The sequence below is a fragment of the Belonocnema kinseyi genome, chromosome 1 (genome assembly GCF_010883055.1).
Source record: "Belonocnema kinseyi isolate 2016_QV_RU_SX_M_011 chromosome 1, B_treatae_v1, whole genome shotgun sequence".
NCBI classification, from domain to species: domain Eukaryota; kingdom Metazoa; phylum Arthropoda; class Insecta; order Hymenoptera; family Cynipidae; genus Belonocnema; species Belonocnema kinseyi.
In genome coordinates this window covers 91,699,689-91,707,129 of record NC_046657.1, presented here as the reverse complement: position 1 = coordinate 91,707,129, position 7,441 = coordinate 91,699,689, and positions in this window count along the sequence as shown.

Here is a 7,441-nt window from a genome sequence, read left to right as displayed (position 1 = left end):
TGTCATAAGGACAACAAGGTGGTTACAGTCTGTAAAGGAATCAATACGACGATCCAGCAAAACCCTCGTGCACCCTAAGAACACGGAGCGACCCAAGAACTACCGCCTTCTGCCTTTTTCCCGCAAGTGTTTTAGCATATTGTTGCCACACAGGGATGCTTTTGAGGCCATTAGCAAGTGAAAGCTTGGCACCTCCAAGAGCGCCGATGATAAGAACGATTAGTTTAACTGAATATTCCGGGTACAATCGTTGGAACTCCCTTATAAGGTCTCGATACCTCTCTTTCTTTTCATTCTCCTTGGTTATGATGTTTTTGTCAGCTGGTGCCGAAAATTCGATAACGAAAATGGTTCGCTTCTCGAAGTCAAGAAGAACCAGGTCAGGCCTCGAGTGAGCAACAGAAACAATTGTCGAGAATATAAAGTTCCAGTACATGCGGCACTTCCCATTCTCGACAATTGACTGGATTTCCCTAGAAGCATTTAGAGGAGCGATATTAAGCTTAATGCCGTAAGAGTGACAGAGATGGTAATAAAGCACTCTAAGTGCCGCATTGTGCCTTTGAATGTAGGTCGTTCCCGCGTGAGTTGGACAACTAGATAGTATGTGAGCTAAATGCTCGGGGTGTGCATGGCACGCCCTGCAGCTATCATCGGGAATGTCTTGGCTCAAAATCTGTCGACGGTATGTTAAGGTGGAAATGACACCGCCTTGGCATGCAAAAATGAAACCCTCCGTACCAGACTTCAATCAGGGCGATTTAAGGAAAGCAAACGTTAGCTCACAAGACATTGACCGATCCTTTACATTTCTGTGAAAGATACCGTGCATCCTCTTATCAAGGAGCTGTTCGCGAAAGTTTTTCTCTTGTGCTTTCTCAATCCGGGCTTTCAGGAGTAAGTACTCGAGATAGATAAGATTTGATGCATTTTGCTCACCCCTAATACTGAAGTCAAGCCCGAGTGTTTCAGCATCCTCCTCCGCTGCTTTGTACAGAAACGCTCCTTTGCCCACTTCTTCGTCATTCCTGACCATTTTAAGAAGAGGGTCTCTTTCATTTGCAACTCTATGTGCTGTACCCTGAATAATCCTGTTGTGAAGACATTAAAGACTCAATATTCCGCGACCACCTTGACGGCGTGAGATGTACAGTCACGGAACGGAAGACTTAAGATGCATGCTTTTGTTCATGTGCATAAACTTTCTTGTCCCGATATCAAGGGATATGAGCTCGTTCTTCGTCCATGGAACTACTCCAAATGAATAATGTACTACCGGGACGGCAAGCATTTTCGTTGCAGATACTTTTTTCCTCGCCGACAGTTCGGAAGACCAAATCTGTTGGATGAGACGTTTGTGTCTGCTTCGGAGAGTATCCTTTATAGATGTTTCATCCTGAATGCGGTTATGTGGCACGCCCAGGTATGTATAAGTCTCTCCAGCGCAAAGGTGTCGTATAGCGCTTCTATCAAATATCACAGAGCTCGAACCTAGTATCTTGCCCAGCAGGATGTATTAGCGTAAGTGGAGCGCCCAATATCAGATTGAACCACGACGATATAGGCAACTTCTCTCAAAGGAATTAGTGAGACGTAAAGAAAGTCAGTGGTAAGCAAACCACTATCCCATAGAATCACAGCCGTCGAAAACTCTCAAACCTAAAAATAGTAATACGGCAAACACATCTGTTGCGCCAAGAAAAAAACCTTCTATTAATTTCATCGTTGACGAAATAAACCATTCCTACTCAGTGCTTCACAATATTATAAAAAAAATACTATTAAATAGAAACCCATGGTATATAACTTTGAATCAGATGTATATTTCATTCGCGTTTCCTACATAGAGGACTACCACTCTATTATCAGCAATATCGAGAAGGAAGGTTTTCAGTACTGCCTATGTAAAAACGTAATTTCTCCTCCTATTAAACTAGTAATTAGTAACATTCCTATCTCTTTCCCTGAGGATTCAGTACTAGCTGAACTCAAGGAAGAAGAATATAAAATTACTTCGATCTCTCGCATGAGAAAAGGACAAAGTAAAAAACCCATGCGCATGATTTTGGTAACTGTATCTAACACACCACAAGCAAAAGATTTTTTAAAACTGAAGGCGCTTGCTTTTATTCAAATAAAAGTGGAGCCGTATGTTAAGCCTAAAGAAAATTCTTAGTGCTCCAATTGCTAGAGATTTCATGATGTTTCTGACATGTGCTATGCTACCCCACACTGTGTCAAATGTGGGGCTTCGCATAGCAGCACCAGCTGCGAAAAAGATGAACAGGCTCCGGCTTTTTGCGCTAACTGTACTGAAAATCGCCCAGCCAACTTTAGAGGATGCCCTGTCTTAAAAAAGCCTCTAGCAACCAGCAAAAATACTAAAACTATGAATATCAAACAGGAAATACCTAATGATTACCTAACCGCATCTTAAGTTGTACCTAACGAAGGTACTCCTCAAATTAAACAAAAACCAACAAAACGACAGAACCCTCAAATTACAAAGCCTACATCTTCTAAAAGTAAGGCCCCACAAATAAAACAAACCTCAGAAGTCGAATTTACTCCAAATGTAATCTCACAAAGCATTAAAGTCAACTTAATCAACCTTATGACAGGAGCCACTTCCTTAGCTACCGATATAATGGGGGGAGGGGGGGATGAACATGGCTGCAGCTCTTAACTCAACTGCCGTGATGATAAATAACATTTTATCACTTGCTATTGAAAATGCCTACGTTTAATAACAACATTCTGAAAATCATTTTCTGGAACTCGCAGAGCATCATAAAGAAAAGACTAGAATTAGCCACCTACATTTACCAAAATAATATCACTATCTGCATGCTTAGCGAAACCCTGCTAGGCGAATCCACAAAATTTAAAATGCGTGGCTAAAATTTTTTTAGAAATAATACCAACAGAGAAACAGCTATTTTAATTTAAGAAAAATTTGACCAACACGAATTAATAAGCCCTGAACTAAAAACACTCGAAGTAACTGCTGTACAAATAAAAATACACGGTAAATCATATGCCATTGTCTCGCTCTACCAATCTCCCTTTCTAGAATTTGTAAAAAATGATTGCAAAAATTATTCAAACTTGCTCCCCCGGTAACTGCTGCATGTGATTTACACACCAAACATTTAGCCTGGAATCGTAAAACAATTATTTTAATTCATAAATGACAGGAATCTCTCCGTTTCAGCACCAGAATCTCATACCTTTTTCCCCCACAATAAAAAACATAAATCTGACCTTATTGACATTGCTATTACCAAAAATAATTTCTACAATCACGAAACTCTCACCATTAATGCATAAGACTCAGATCATAGACCAATTCTATAAAAACTGCCATCTACGCTTTGGACCCTCTGTCTACTGTTAACGAATGCGATCCACCTCTCAGCCCGGAGATTGAAGACCTCATCGATACCCACAATACACTCTGCCAAACCTATCCAAGAACTAAAAGCTGCATTTTTAAAAACACAATCAGTCACCTGCGTAAAACAATAGCAATTAAATTTCAGGAGCACAGATGTAAAAATTGGAATGCAGTAGTCAGTGAACTTCAAATTAAAGATAAATCTATATATCGTATGACTAAAGTCTTAACAAAGCCGCTATCAAATATTCCACCCCTCAAAAACCCCAATCAAACTTTTGTGCTCTCTCCTACCGACAAACCAAATCTTCTACCAGCAAGTTATGAAAATAATTTCTCTCCACATGACGAGCGATCTGACCCCCAACACAACTCTAAATGCAGAAAAATTGTTTGCAAATTTCTCAAAATCTCAAGCACTGATAACTTCCACAAAATAACCATAAGGAATCAAGAAAACAAATGAAAAATACCAATAATAACAAAACTCCTGGCCCTGATTCAATTACAAATTTAGTCCTCGAAAAGCTTCCTATCTCATGCCTAACACGCCTTGCTCTTATCTTCAATGCCTGTATTCAACTAAGCTACTTTCCTAAATCTTGGAAAATGTCTCACATTTTAGTTTTTCAGGAAAAAGGCAAGGATCCACACCATCCAACCAGCTACAGGCCCATTAGTCTTCTTAATACAATGATCAAAATATTTGAAAAAATAATACTCACTCATGTGAACTATCACCTCGAGGAAAACAGCATCCTTAAACCACTAAAATACGGTTTTACAAAGGACCCCGCACTAAATGTATGGAAAAATGGCTTTCGGTGGATTTAGCTGAAACTTTGTGATTTTTAAGGTTATAAGTGCCGGATGAAATATCCGTAAAAAAATTCAAAACAATGGACAGTTTTAGCGCTATGCGGCGCTAAGCGCTCAAGATCAGTGAATAAAACGAATTACAACAGATTTCGTTACAAAAGCGATGTCAAAATAGAAATCACGGTTCAGATCGTGGTTAGTCATATTTTCGCCTACACCGTTGACTTATATAGCGCGCTTTTCAAAACGATCAAACGCTAAACACCCAAGATTTTAAATTGACTAATTAATCACTTCTTTAAAGGCAGACATGGTATCCAAAGTAGCATTAGTAACTAGTGCGCACATCGATAATAACAGTGTACCCTTCGTCAGAGGGCCGAACGCTAAGTGCCCATGATCAGCGAATAGAACCAATCCTAGTAGCTTTAGCGACACAAGCGATGTTTGTATACGAAACACGCATCAAGAAGTGGTCAGTAACATGTTTAGCCAAACAGACAAACATACCGTTGTCGATGGAAATAATGAGTGAATGCTGCATGATGAACGACTGTCACTTTTTAAAGCAAAAAGCGAACGACTTCAGAATGAGCGACGAATTGAAAGTAGGCCTAGTGACTTAAAAAAAGTTGAAACCTCGGCAACCTACAACCGTAGGATTTCGCCGGGAGCGGGTGCTAATCTGAAAAATTGCACCCGCTTCCAGCGAAATCGCGGTAAAATTTCAGCCACAACCACGTCTCACAACCGTGAGATAGGTGGTTACAGTCTGTAAAGGAATCAATACGACGGTCCAGCAAAAGCCTCGTGCACCCTAAGAACACGGAGCGACCCAAGGACAACCGCCTTCTGCATTTTTTCCGCAAGTGTTCTAGCATATTTTTGATACGCAGGGATGCTTTTTAGGCTATTAGAAAGTGAAAGCTTGGCACCTCCAAGAGCGCCGATGATAAGGACGATCATTTTAACAGAATATTCCGGGTACAATCGTTGCAACTACCTTATAAGGTCTCGATACCTCTCTTTCTATTCATTCTCTTTGGCTATGATGTTTTTGTCAGCTGGTGCCGAAAATTCGATAACGAAAATGGTTCGCTTCTCGAAGTCAAGAAGAACCAGGTCAGGCCTCGAGTGAGCAACAGAAACAATTGTCGAGAATATAAAGTTCCAGTACATGCGGCACTTCCCATTCTCGACAATTGACTCAATTTCCCTAGGAGAATTTAGAGGAGCGATATTAAGGCGAATGCCGTAGGAGTGACAGAGATGGTAATAAAGCACTCTTAGTGCCGCATTGTGCCTTTGAATTTAGGTCGTTCCCGCGTGTGTTGGACAACTATATAGTATGTGAGTTAAATGCTCTGGGTGTGCATGGCACGCCCTGCAGCTATCATCGGGAATGTCTTGGCTCAAAATGTGGCGACAGTATGTTAAGGTGGAAATGACACCGTCTTGGCATGCAAAAATGAAACCCTCTGTACCAGACTTCAATCCGGGCGATTTAAGGAAAGCAAACGTTAGCTCACAAGACATTGACCACCCCTGGACAATTGTCCGTGACTGCCTATTTATTTTTGTAACCATATACAGCAGAAACCCTTGGTACAGGGACCCTCTATCCGCAACCCGATGGTATACTTGTCATTTCTATTGTGAAAGGTCTCAATAGCAGATAGTAATTTTATGGGTAAGCTTCGGAAAAAAAATCCTATCTGTTCCCTTCTGTATTAATTGTGCTATGTGTGCGATAGAGTATCAACTAGGACAACTGGCTCGAATTGATGGAAATAATAATCCTGATAGGTTATGTCTCAATTGCAATCAATCGATTCGCAATGAGATAGAGGAGCTCCAACGTGACCGAGGCTGTTTAGGACTGAATGTTCTTACACAAACAGGCAGGCAAACGTGCATGTTCTGTAATGCTGATGTTAATACTCCAAGGCTTTCAATTGAATGTAGAGTTAACGCTTTTATTGTCATGGACATTTTCATTCCAGAAGAAACAAGACCATGCTTGAATCATTTGGATGAACATAGTTTCATCTTAGGCCCTTGTTCCCTGGACTACAAGCGATTAATAGAACGTATAGGATTGCGGGACAGCAGTTACTTCTGTTTTTGGAGCAACTTCGTAACGAAGCAAATGTTTATGCGGCCGCGGCATTCATCACTGATGAAGAGTTTGAAGCTATTGCTCCTGTAACAAAGGAACAATTTAGAGAATTGTATGCATTTGGTGATCCTATTCCGCAGCTACATGGACACGGTGCCAGATACGTGAGGAAAAAAGATCTGCTGACTTTCCTTTGCAAAATGCGTCAAGGTCTTTCTGATAAATTTCTGAAAGTGATTTTTAATCATTCGAGTCGGCAAGCTACAAGCATGGCCATTTCTACTGTAAGAGAGTCTTTAATGCAGCGATTTGTGCCTAGTAACATTGGATTTAATGCAATAAGCAGAGGGGAATTCATTGAAAGACACGTGACATCATTCGCCAATGAACTTTATAATCCACAACCAGAAATTCCCAGAGCTATTGCTGTCATCGATGGAACTTATGCTTACATGCAGAAGAGCAGTAACTTTCGCGTACTTCGACAGTCATTCTGCAAACATAAAGGACGTCACTTTGTAAAACCTGCTCTCATTGTTGCTCCAGACGGATAAATACTTGAAATACAAGGACCATATTTTTCTGACTCGCGAAACAATGATGCACAAATGTTCATTAACGAATTTGAAAGAGATGTGTAAGGTATGAGTGAATTTTTCGACCAGCAACACGTAAAGTATCCTCAAACTTCCTTGCTACAAAGGATTCTAGACGCTGCTAATAGAGGTGAACAAGCGAACCCGAATCAAGAGCCATAAATAGTTTAATATTTCGCAAAATCTACTGGAATTGGTTCTATTTGCTGATAATGGGTGCTTAGCGATCGGCCCTCTTGCGAAGGGTACATTGTTATTATCGGAATGTGCGCACTAGTTACTAATGTTACTTTGGTTACCATTTCTGACTTTAAAGAAGTGATTAATTAGTGAAGTTAAAAGCTGGGGCGCTTAGCATTTGATCGTTTTGAGAAGCGCGCTATATGAGTCAATGTCGTAGGCGAAAATATGATAGACCACGATCTGAACCGTGATTTCTATGTTGACATCGCTTTTGTAACTAAATCTATTGTAATTCGTTCTATTCACTGATCATGAGCGCTTAGCGTT